Below are 12,315 nucleotides of genomic sequence, written 5' to 3'. Positions count from 1 at the left end.
GAGATCAGGAAAGGCCTCCAGGAATCCATGACTTAAACTGAGACCTAAGGATCAATAGAACGTAATCAGAGAAGAGGGAAGGGCCTAGAGAGAGGTTACATCTCTCACACCCACAACCCCACAGCACAAAGTGGGCAAACCCAGGATGGAAACCCAGGCAGTCTAAATGCAGACGCATTAACCACTATGCCCACCTGTGGGGTGGAGGCAGGGGAGAGGGAGCATGTCAGGTAGGACCGTATCGGATTTTAGTCCTAAGAGAAGTGAAAAGGAATTGCACAGTTGTAAGTGAGGAACTGGCATGATCACTCTTAAACTGTTAAAAAAAATTCACAAAGGCTGTTATCTTAAAAATGAATTAGAAGACAAAAGTTAGTTCAGCGAGATCACTAAGAAGGAGAGGTGATGACAGCCAGGACCAAGTGGAAGCACTGGGGGTGGAGCACAAAGTGGATATTCTCCAAAGATGCTCCGGACTGTCAGGACTGACATACTGACTGGATATAACCCGAAGGCAGAAATGACCCCTCAGCCCTATGTTCTCATATGCCTTAACTTAATATTGCCAGTAATTCTGTGTATTTATCTTACTTTTCTGCAGAAAGAAATGAAGATCTAAAGAAATGGTAATTTCAAAGTCAGAGAAGCTGTAAATGGTGAAGACAAGATTTGGAACATACGTATATAGATCTATCTTTCCTGCTGTGGAGGGCTAGGCCCACGTCTTGGTCATTTTGTATTCCAAGCCAGATGGGGCCCACGCCTGGCACATGGCAGGGGCTCAATAAGTTATTGACTAATGAGCAGGAGCAAAGGCGTTCGCATGTTTCAGTTCTGCCCCTGACACTGCCTCTCAAGACATCATCACGGAGTGGCAGGTCCCACTGTCCCCAAGCAGCACCATCAGAACTTCTTAGACCTATTGAACAAAGAGGTTCACCCCAAAGTACCCAGATGTCACCTTTCTTTGCCTATCAGGGCCCCAGCTATTGATACCTGCCCACAGGCCCTCTATCAGCTGTATATCTAGAGTCCTGAGTCTGCACCTCAAAGTTGCATCAATCCCCTAGGTTAAAAAAAAAAAAAAAAGAAATATTAAGCCAACTTAGGCTGGACAGCTCAGGTATTATTAAAGTTCCTCCAAAGTCTTAATAAATTTCACAAATATTTAACAAGGGGATTAATTTATGTAAAGATCTGTACATATTTGATAAACTAGAACCAATTTAATAAATCCTGTCCTGTTTTAGTAAATGATGGATTAGGGTTATATTTCCTACAAACAATAAATATATAAAGAAAATATTTGTTATGTATCTATATATACTGTACCTGCCTTTTCAAAGATCAAGAAAAGATTATCTCTGCCAGGAGGACTTTAAAGCATTGTGTTGTGTGTGTGTGTGTTGGGACAAGAGAATGAAATAACACATATTCAGATCATGAAACTGAAGATGACTTCCTGGATAAGATGGCATGCCAGAGAGAATGCCGAAAGTTTGGATTAAGTGAAACTTCTAGAATAGAATAAGGACAAGAGGGAGAAAGGATCTAGAGTAACTATACACTAATTTTTTTAATAGCAAATGCCTGTGCCACTCATCCTCCCAACACTGCCTCCTACTTTCTCCAATCAACAAAATTCTATCCATTCTCCTTCAAGACTCAGTTCAGACTTGCACTCTTACGTGAAAACTTCCTTAGCCTCATCTCCAAAGAGCTGGCATTTGCTGCCTAGACTCTGACAGCCCCCTGGGAAAGTCTACAGAACAGCACACATCCTACTGCAGTTATCAGTGTGCAGGTCGCTCTCCCTCACTGTTCTTTGAGTTCCTTTATGGCATCATTATCAACGACACCTATTCTCTCAACAAACCTTTGCTGAGTAATTCACATTGCTAGATGATATGCCCGATAATAACCATGCAAGGGAAAGAAAAGGACAGGCAAATGGTTCTTGCCTTCATGAAGCTTATAGCCTAGCTGGGCACAGTGGATGTTGTTGATGTCCCTCCTGTGTTCTTTTAGCATTGATCTCCATACAAAGCAGCACTGATGTTGGGGGGAGGCAGGGTGGCACTCTTAACATATACAAGACAAGAGAATTATTTCCCCTCCAAGCAGTCTTCAACCAGTGATGGAAGGAAAGTTTGCAGATAAATACCCCAGCCTCCTCCATCCTTGGTTGGGATAACACTGACATGTTCTGTATTGTTTCCCAGATCTCCCAGCAGGATGGTGCTCCAGCTGCCCAGAGTAGTAACTAGACTGACAACATTCCCTTTATGGGCTTCCTTTCCTTTCCCATCTCATATCCCCAATTGTTCACAGATTTTCCTGGGATTACCCTCCCAATAAACTCTTCACAACTGAATTCTTTCTTTGGGGTCTCCTGGGAAAACTCAAATCAAGACACTGGAGGAGAGATAAGTAAGAAGTTGTACCCCACCTCTTGGTATTTGCATTCATCATTTTAATGTGGGCTCATGCAGTCCTCATCTTTAAATGCAGGCTTATGGGTTAGACTTATTGACTTGTTTCAGTGAACAGAATATGCTTCATGTGATGGGATGTCATCTCCAAGATGAAGCTATAAAAAGTGCTTTCATTTGGGGTTCTCCCTCTCTCCTGCTTTCTCTAGGCAAAGACGGCTGCCATATTGCGAAGCAGCCTTGGGGAGAGGTCCACGTGGTAAAGAACGGAGGCTTGCAAGAAACCCCATCAATGTACTTGGAAGCAGATCTTCTGAGCCCTGCCAACCACCAAGTGAGTGAGCTTGCAAGCAGCTCCTTCCCCATTCAGGCCTTGAGACGTCTGCATCCCCAGCCAACACCTTGACTGCCACATCCCAAAAGATGCTGAGCTCACCTGGTTAAGCAGCACCTAGATACCTTACCTACTGGAGGTGATAAATGTCTGTTGTTTTCATTTGCTAAGTTTTGGGTAATTTGTTATGCAGCAATGGATAACGAATACAAGTGATATGACAGGATTCTAGGAAGATGATGATGTAATTGTATCATGGGCTGTCTTTCTCCTTTTATTAATTCTTTCCCTAAAGCAATTCAGTTAGTGGAAAAGACAATCTTATTGTATCACTGAAAACAAGAAAGGGGTCTCAGCTACGTATCTGAAAATTTGGATTCTGGTGAAGACAGGATCCTAAAAACAGGGAGGAAAGATTGCCTCTGGTCTATCCTATCTACACCTGGAAGAGACCCTTTTTTCTATGTCAGCTTTTTAGAGGCTCTGCCAACATTCTCACCACATCTTAGACTCTGCCAGGCAAGCAGCTATAGAAAAAGGAGCTGAAAAATGCAAAGAAGATCCCAAACCCACCCAGCTCCCCTGTGGTGCTTTGTTCGCTTCTAACAACTCCAAAGAGGCCTCTCACTCACCAGGAGTCATTCTTCATACAGGAGGCACATCTGTTGTGAACACAGTTGTGCACAGGTGCACAGCACAGGTGCTGGTAGGAGCCAGAAGCAGCAGCAACAATTGCCCTTAATTGGGTCTGATGTCCTTCCAATAGCTTTCAACCTAGATTTTAAAAAATTTTGGAAAGACACAAATTACCAAAGCTCACTCAAGAAGAAATGGAGCTCCCATTCATTGCTAATAGGAATATAAAATGTATAACCTCTTTGAAAAATATTTTGGCAGTTTGTTACAAAATTAAATGCACATTTACTGTATGACCAATCGAATACAAAACATAATACACACAGTGACTTGTACGTGAATTTCCATGCCATTTTTATTTATTACGTTCAAAATCTGGGTTGGGGAAAGGAGTGCCCATCAACTGATGAATATATAAACAAATTGTGCTATATATCTCAAAATGGAATACTGCTCAGCTACAAAAGGAATAAACTATTGATACATGCAATAACATGGACGAAATCTCAAAAGCATTATGCTAAGTGAAAGCTGTCAGACACTGGAGAGTACAGAATAAGTAATTCCATTTATATGAAATTCTAGAAAAAAACAAAATTAAAATGATGGAAAATAGGTCAGTGATCGCCAAGAGTTAAGATTTTAAAAAGCGAATCAACTACAAATTGGCAAAAGGGAATTTTCTGGAATGATAGATATTCTATATGATAATTACAGTGATGATTACACAACTGTACATATTTGTCATCTTGAATTATATAATTAAAAGTGGCAAATTTTATTGTGCGCAAATTTTGCCTCAAGGAACTCTACTTTTTAAAATAGATTAGGGACAATCTGAGAACAGAAGTTATTGGAATTTTTTTAAATCACAAAAACAATAACTCAATGGAGGAAGTGAATAGCAGAATGAATGCTTAAAAAATTGACTTGTGATTTAAAAGACTGCCTTGAGGGGATTCCCTGGTGGAACAGTGTTAGGACTACACGCTTTCACTGCCAAGGGCCCAGGTCTGACCCCTGGTCGGGGAACGAAGATCCCACAAGCTGTGCAGCCAAAATACTAAAAATAAGGAAATAAATAAAAGACTGCCTTGAGAAACTCATCTAAAACATAAAGCAAGCAACAAAGTGTTGGGATTTAAAAGAGAAATTACAGGACTCATGGATGATAGAGTCAAGAGAACCAATATCGGTACAAAAAAAGATGTTCAAAAACAAAAGAAAATAGTGGATGAGAAAGAATAATAAAGAACAGTTCCATTGATTAGGTTGGGTCAATGGACTTCTCTTACATAAAAAAAAAAATTGATCCTACTTCCCATCATATTCATAAGAAATTCTGGTTAACTGAATACCAAGTTATAAGAAATAAATCTCTATGATTTTAGAACAAAAATAAAAGAATGTTTAAGAATTCAGTTTGCTCTGATTGGACATGGCATCTGCTTTGATTGGTAAATGTTCATGCTGTACTGGTATTTCATATTCCATCATTTAATATTTTTACCATCATCTCTGCCAATAAAACTTCAGAACCTGAATGTATGAATAACTTCTATAAATTAATAAGAAATAATCAGTCCAATCGAAAATGGGTGGAGGGTGTGAAGAGGCATGTTACAAATGAAAAAATGGCCAGTAACTATGAAAAGTACTCAGCCTCAACAGTAATTAGGAAGACGTTTTTAAAAAGTGAACAAGACAAACAACAAAGCAGTGAGATGCTAGTTCCCATCCTTAAAACTAACAAAAAAGCAAAAGTCTGACCATACCAATTGTTGGCAAGAATATGGAAATATTAAAGCCTCATACATTCCTTATATATACTGACACAATTACACTGAAAGTAATTTAGCAATATCCAGTAACACTGAAAAAATCTTGCACATCTTATAACTCCGAAATTCCACTGCCAGTTTCATGCACTAGAGAAACTCACACAAAGACAATGAAACACTAAAGTTTTGTTCGTAAGAATAAAAAATTGGAAATAATTTAAATTCTCAACATAAAGAAATACAAAATGTGTAATATATTCATGTGATAGGATACTCTACATTACTTAAGTAAGTATACTTACATGTATTAACATGGGTATATCTTTAAAAATACATACCTTGAGTAGGTGGAAGGGTCTTAAAATGTAATGCACAATATGAGATCTTTTAAGTAATTTTTAAATGAATAAACATTGTTGTCAATGAAAACATGTAGTAAACATGTAAGTCTAAACTGATTACACACATGGTAATTGTTCCCTTTGAGAAAGGACAGATGGGAACTGTACTAGAGAGCGAAATACAGGAGATTGAAACTTCATCTCTGATGTTTATTTCTTTCAAAACAAATCTGTCACAGACTAAGAGAAAACATTTGCAAAAGACATATCTAATAAAGAACTGGTACCCAAAATATGCCAAGAACACTTAACTCAACAGTAAGAAAACAAACAACCAGATTAAGAAATAGTCAAGAGACTGAAACAGACACCTCGCCAAAGAAGACATACAGATGGCAAGCAAACAAAAGAAAATATGCCCAACATCATCCATCATCAGGGACTTTGACATTAACATGAGATGCCACTACACACTATTAGAACGGCCAAAATCCAAGTCACTGACAACACCAAACGCTGATCAGAGGCTGTGGAGCAGCAGGAATTCTCATTCACTGGTGGTGGGCATGAAAAATGGTACAGTCACTTTGAAAGACAGTCTGACACTTTCTGACAAAACACCCTTTTACCATATGATCCACTAACCAAGATTCTTGGTGTTTACCCAAACGAAGTTAAAAACTTATGTCCACACAGAAAAAACTGCACATGGATGTTTATAGCAGCATACTCATACTTGCCAAAACTTGGAACCAAGATGTGTCAGAGTAGATAAATGGATAGATAAACTGTGGTGTATCCAAATGGAATGTTATTCACAAAAAAAGTCCATAAAATGACATGAAGGAATCTTATGTCACTTTCACCTGTTAATCAGTGAAAGGAGCAAATCTGAAAAGGCTACATGCCATCTGATTTCAACTATAACACATTCTGTAAAAGGCAGAACTATGCAGACAGCAAAAAGATCAGTGGTCCCAGGGATGAGGGAGCGGGGGAGGAATGAACAGAGCACAGAGGATCTTCAGGGCAGTGAGACTCTGTGTGAAGCTCTGTGTGATGATGGGGGATATGTGTCACACATTCACCCAAACCCACAGAATGTACACCACCAAAAGGGAGCCCTACCGTAAGCTGTGCCCTTTGGGTAATAATGATGTGTCAGTGTAAGTGCACGGACTGTAACAGCTGCACCACTCTGATGGGATGCTGATGGTGATGGAGGGTGTGCATTATATGAGGGGCAGGCTAGGGTAGGGGTGGGGGAGGGATAATTTAGGAACTCTCTTTACTTTCTGTTCAATTTTGCTATGAACCTAAAATTTCTCTAAAAACCAAAGCTTATTAATATTTTTAAAAAATTTCAAGTGTGCATGGAAAATTTAACATTTGTTCATTGAATGTGGCAAATGTGTAGGTTTTACTACATTCTTTTTGTAATTTTATTTTTTGCTTATTTTTAATTTCCAAAAAATTTACAAAGAAAAAGTGATCAGAAATATATATCAGCTGCGTAATATTCCACTGTATACTGATGCTATGTATAAAACAGACAACTGGGGGAAACAGACAGGGACTCTACTCAATGCGCCGCAGTGACCTAAAGGGGAAGGCACAGATGTGGATGTGTGGCTGATTCATTTTGCTATACAGTAGAAACTAGCATACATGGAAAGGAACTCCAATAAAAATTAATTTTAAAAGAAATATGTATCAAAAATTATGGACTAAAGAAAATAAAGATAAATATTTAAAATCGATAGAAGGTGCAATTCACAAAGAAGATAAAATCATCATAAACATTTACATTTCAAGACTATAACAGAAATTTACAAAGTAAAATCTGTTTTAAACACAAAGAAGCAAATTCCTCCATTATAGTGGAGATTTCCCCTTGCCTTTCAAAAAAATCGATAGATAAAATAGTCAAAAAAATAGATAATGATATGGAAGATATGAGGAACTCATTGTAAGCTCAATTTAATAAATGTGCTTTGAACTTTTAAAAATATAAAACATATTGTGCTGTGCTCAGTCACTCAGTCGCAATGGACTCTTTGTGACCCCATGGACTATAGCCCATCAGGCTCCTCAGTACATGGGATTCTCCAGACAAGAATACTGGAGTGGCTTGCCATGCCCTCCTCCAGGGGATCTTCTCAACCCAGGGATTGAATTAATGTCTCCCACATTGCAGGCGGATTCTTTATTGTCTGAGCCACCAGGGATGCTCAAGAATACTGGAATGGGTAGCCTTCCCTTCTCTAGCAGAATCTTCCTGACTCAGGAATCAAACCAGGGTCTCCTGCACTGCAGGTGGATTCTTTACCAGCTGAGCTACAAGGGAAGCCCTAAAACATATCACATATTTTAAGTTACATATTTGAAATTCTTTTTAAATATCCTTGAATGATTTTTTTCATTGGATTTATATTAGACCACAAATAAAACTTGAAATATTGAAAAGATAAAAATATGACAGTCCTGGTGTCCTGGCCCTATACTACTTCACTTTGGAAGGAGCCAGGCTGTCAGGGAAGGGCCCCCTTGCCAATTTAGCACTGAGAAATCACTCAGCACAAGCCTCAGATCTTAAGGAGCAAGGTTTCAACCACTCCCACAGGGTTGCCAAAGACACCTAGAGCAACACTGTCCTTTTCTGGAAATTCCCTTTCCAAGGAGAAGGAGGAGGAAGAGGCTGAACTGAATGGAGAAAAGCTACAAGCTGGATTCTTCTTGACCTAATTTACATCAGCCACAAATCAGTCTCTAACCCCTCTTTTAGAGCAATTTGCATTGATTCTTTATCATGTCAAGATGTGAAAATGAAGGTGTTAGTTGCTCAGTCGTATCCGACTCTTTGCGACTCTCTGGACTACAGCCTGCCAGGTTCCTCTGTCCATGGGTTTCTCCAGGCACGAATACCGGAATGGGTTGACATCCCCTTTCTCCACGGGATCTTCCCAACCCAGGGATTGAACCCAGGTCTCCTGCATTGCAGGTGGATTCTTTACCATCTGAGCCACCAGGGAAGCTCATAAAGATATAAATTTCCCATCAAATTAGTGGACTTCTGCAGTAAAAGAGGTAAATGAAAAAAAAAAAAAAGAAGAATACAAGGGGCACAGATAGACAGAGAGGAAGTTAAGGAACTAGTGAATCTCGAAAGAGAAAGTGATGTTCTATCAGCAAGGCGTGCCTCAGGCTTCCTAGACAAAGCTTTTCTCTGGCTAATTTCACCTATGTGAGCTGGTTTGCTACCATTATGAGCACCACATGTCAGGTTTCCAGGGCCACATCTAAAACGCCAGAACAGACTAGGTCTGCACTCTCCCATAAACCTGAGTCAGAATAAATGGGAAGATTTATAAAGAGGAGATGCAATTCTTCAGCTACATTGGTTTAAAGATGGTAAAAATAAATGAGTTAAACCGTTTGCTCAGAGTGTTTCATGAAGCAAATCTAATGTGCAGTTTTGTCACCAGATGTGACTTTAACTCCTCAGTGAATCAAAAAGTTTAACAAATATTAAGATGGCAAAGATTCCCTGTGTGTTTGCTCTTTCATCCATTACCATTCAGAGAACTGAGGGCACCAGAAGGAAGCAGCCAGTGGGTTATGTGACCAACGGGGAAGCTCTGAGAAGCCATAGAAGCAGAGGCTACACCAAGAACCTCAAGGGGAGCACTGATCTCTCCAGTCCTCCCAAAAGGAGCCTGAGATTTACAACTGCACAAGTTTCTAGAAAGTGGGATCTGCTCCTTACTCTTGTTGCTTGTTTTTTTGCTGTTGTTGTTTAGTCACTAAGTCGTGTCTAACTCTTGCTGCACAGACTGTAGCCTGCCAAGCTCTCTGTCCGTGGAATTCTCCAGGCAAGAATCCTGGAGTGGGTTGCCATTCCCTTCTCCAGGGGATCTCCCTGACCCACATCTCTTGCACTGCAGGCAGATTCATTACCACTGAGCCACCGGGGAAGCCCCCCTTAGCTCCTGATGCTCCCTCAAAACAGACAGTGAAAATCCTTCACCACCCACAGGGAAATGACTCAAGTGTCACCCTGGGACCCCACCCTCAAAATCCTAGGGAATAAACCATGTGAGAGAAGACACCCCCAAGCATGCAGATCTGAGAGACTGACTTATAAGATCCCTAAGTTCCATCCAAAAAGAGCCAATATATAGGAGAGCAAAAGCCAATGGCCTCACTCTCTTTTTTCAGTCACATACATCAGAGCCAATCCTGAAGGCCAGAGATGGCCATTCACCCATGAAATACCTTGACCCGCCAACCCTGGAGCTGGAAACACATAGCAATCACCCTGACCTGGGCACTCAGACAGTGACCGTGGACCCCTGGACCATGTCCTCGTGGGCTCAGGGACAATCAAGGGAGCGAGGGAGAGGCAGGTGGAACCTATGGGCTCCTTACCTGATTCCAGCAAAGCAGCCCAACCAAGACATACTCCAGCCACTAACATTTTGCATGAGGGAGCTTGGGAAAAGAAAGGCTGCCTCTGCTTATTTTATAGGTGACAAAACTGAGGTGCAGACAGGAAGACAGCAGGATAGAGCACTTGGCCAAGCCGTCGGAGTTTTACTGCCCTAGGACTTCAAAGAAAGATGAAAAGGTTATATGCTCAGGGGGTCCCAAAGCCCCTCCCAGTTCATATGCCTTTGGGAGCAGAGATGAGCAAAGTAGAAACAAAATTCTAGATCTTCAAGGGAAATCGATGTCTATGTTTGAAAAATTGCACCAAAGTTTGGGAGTGGTAAAAAGGGGACCCACAACAGAAATCCCTCCAGCTCAAAGGCATCATTTGCCTGCCCCACAGGCCCCTACGGTGCACAGGTTAATAAGTTCACCCAAGACACGTGGACCTGGGCTCCCCCGAGGGACCCATCCAGGAACATGGCCAGTCAGACATCTCCCCTCTGAATCGCTTCCTCCACCAGCACAGCTCCGTCCAGAAGCAATGCTCAGAAGAGAAGTGCTCCTCCTTACAGAGTCTGGAGGGCCCGTTACAGGAGGCGTTTTTGACAATCAGGCTTAGAAGCCTCAGCTGTTTCTCAGAGCGCAGGAAGAAACTTCCTCATGCAACCAGAGGGCTGCTCAGACTGTGTTCAAAGAGAAAGAAGGAAGGAAGAAAAGAAATGAGTTGTAGAGGTTTACACTGAATTTTGTCCTGATACCTAACCAAAATGACCTCCTTATTTTGAATTTTTAAGGTATCAGCCTCTGCTATTATTTGCCTGGGAGTTCATAATAGTCCCATTTTATTGGATCCAAATTTCCTATGTAGACAACAGAGCCTAAGAGTCTCTTCAGAACAAGTAAATAATGTGCATTTTCCAAAGTAATTTGCAGACACAAATACAATATGCGCTCCGCTCAGATTACCAAAAGGATAAAATCACCAAGATGATGATGATGTTGTTTAATAGTTTCAAAACTAAATATTTCTGCACCCAAACAGAAATACCTACCATGTCCAGCAAAGGTCCCCTTCAGCCTGCTTGATAAATTATACCTCATTTTACTACCTACCTTCCAGAAGCCATTTCGCGTGGCTTTGAAACAGCAGCTGAGAGTAAATCACCTTCACACCTGCACACGTTGTTTTTCAGGAACGGATTTCTTTTCTGCTCCCTCTCCCTCAACCATCATCAACCACAGAAATATCCCTGCGCCCATGCTCGCAAACAGGCTTCAGGAAGGGATTAGAGGAACCTGTCCACTGTGAGCTCCAGGCCCCTTCTGCGGGCCCTCTCCAAGATCAGCTCTGTTTGGGATGGACCCTGGCTGACGAGGACTTCCCTGGTGGCTCAGAGGTAAAGAATCTGCCCACAATGTGGGAGACCTGGGTTCGATCCCTGGGTTGGGAAGATCCCCTGGAGAAGGAAACAGCAATCCACTCCAGTACTCTTGCCTGGGAAACCCCATAGACAAAGGAGCCTGGCGGGCAGTTCATGGGGTCGCAAGGAGTCAGACATGACTGAGAGCCGAACACTGGCTGAAGAGGGGCTTCCCTGGTGGCTCAGCAGTAAAGAATCCTCCTGCAATGCGGGAGACTTGCAGGAGATGCAGGTTCGATCCCTGGGTCAGGAAGATCCCTTGGAAAAGGGAATAGCAACCCACTCCAGTATTCTTGCCTGGGAAATCCCATGGACAGAGGAGCCTGGCGGGCTGCAGTCCATGGGCTCACAAAGAGTCAGACACGACTGAGCGACTAAACAGCTGGCCAAAATTCCCCTGGCACCCACAGGCAGGCAGGGAGGAGTAGCTGCTGTATCCATCCTGAGCCCAGTAACAGTTGGGCTAAAGTTAGTCTGAGGCTGCGGTGGACTGCCCAGAAAGAGACTTAAGGGATGGAGAGAAAGGGTTAGAAACAGCCAGGAGGACCTCCAAGACCAACCTTGGAGAAGCAGCCTGGGTCTCTCCTCACTCTGTCTGAAGGAGGGGAAGGCCCTGGATTCTTAGAGGGGACTGAATGGCAGCTGCCTAGGACCCTCAGAATACACCCGGGGTTAGTTATCCCCTCCTTCCCCACTCAGATCCAGTTCTGTGCCTCCCTTCTGAGACGCCCTTCCCACGCCTCACCATTAAACCCTGTCTAATTCTTCAGAACTCTCCCACATTATCTATGAAAATTTCCCAAATGATTCCTGGTCACTTTTAGATTTCATTCTTTTTAGGCCATAGACTAAAACAGCCCAAGAGGACAGATGATTAAAAGCCCTTTGTTTTTTCATATGGTCACCAAGTGGGTATCAGGGGGATGAGATGAACTGGGA

At 41.9% G+C, this 12,315-nt stretch overlaps 1 long non-coding RNA gene across 4 annotated transcripts in view; it reads right to left on the bottom strand.

Moving 5' to 3' along the window:
- LOC147356169 (uncharacterized) overlaps window positions 1-10,615 on the bottom strand; it is a 37,148-nt gene extending 26,533 nt beyond the window's left edge. Inside the window, exons 1-3 of one of the 4 annotated variants that reach the window (XR_015142665.1) lie at window positions 10,387-10,615; window positions 9,953-10,131; window positions 3,399-3,540 (exon numbers count right to left, since the gene is read on the bottom strand). This is a non-coding gene — a long non-coding RNA (uncharacterized LOC147356169). The remainder of the gene's footprint in view (window positions 1-3,398; window positions 3,541-9,952; window positions 10,132-10,386) is intronic. The other 3 variants (XR_015142664.1, XR_015142663.1, XR_015142666.1) reach the window with 3 other exon arrangements.
- Window positions 10,616-12,315: the final 1,700 nt, after the last annotated feature.

This window comes from Bos grunniens, chromosome 16, assembly GCF_055505025.1.
Source record: "Bos grunniens cultivar Pamir isolate PY7600 chromosome 16, Bosgru_T2T1.0, whole genome shotgun sequence".
NCBI lineage: Eukaryota > Metazoa > Chordata > Mammalia > Artiodactyla > Bovidae > Bos > Bos grunniens.
This window is presented reverse-complemented; position numbering and strand designations above follow the sequence as displayed.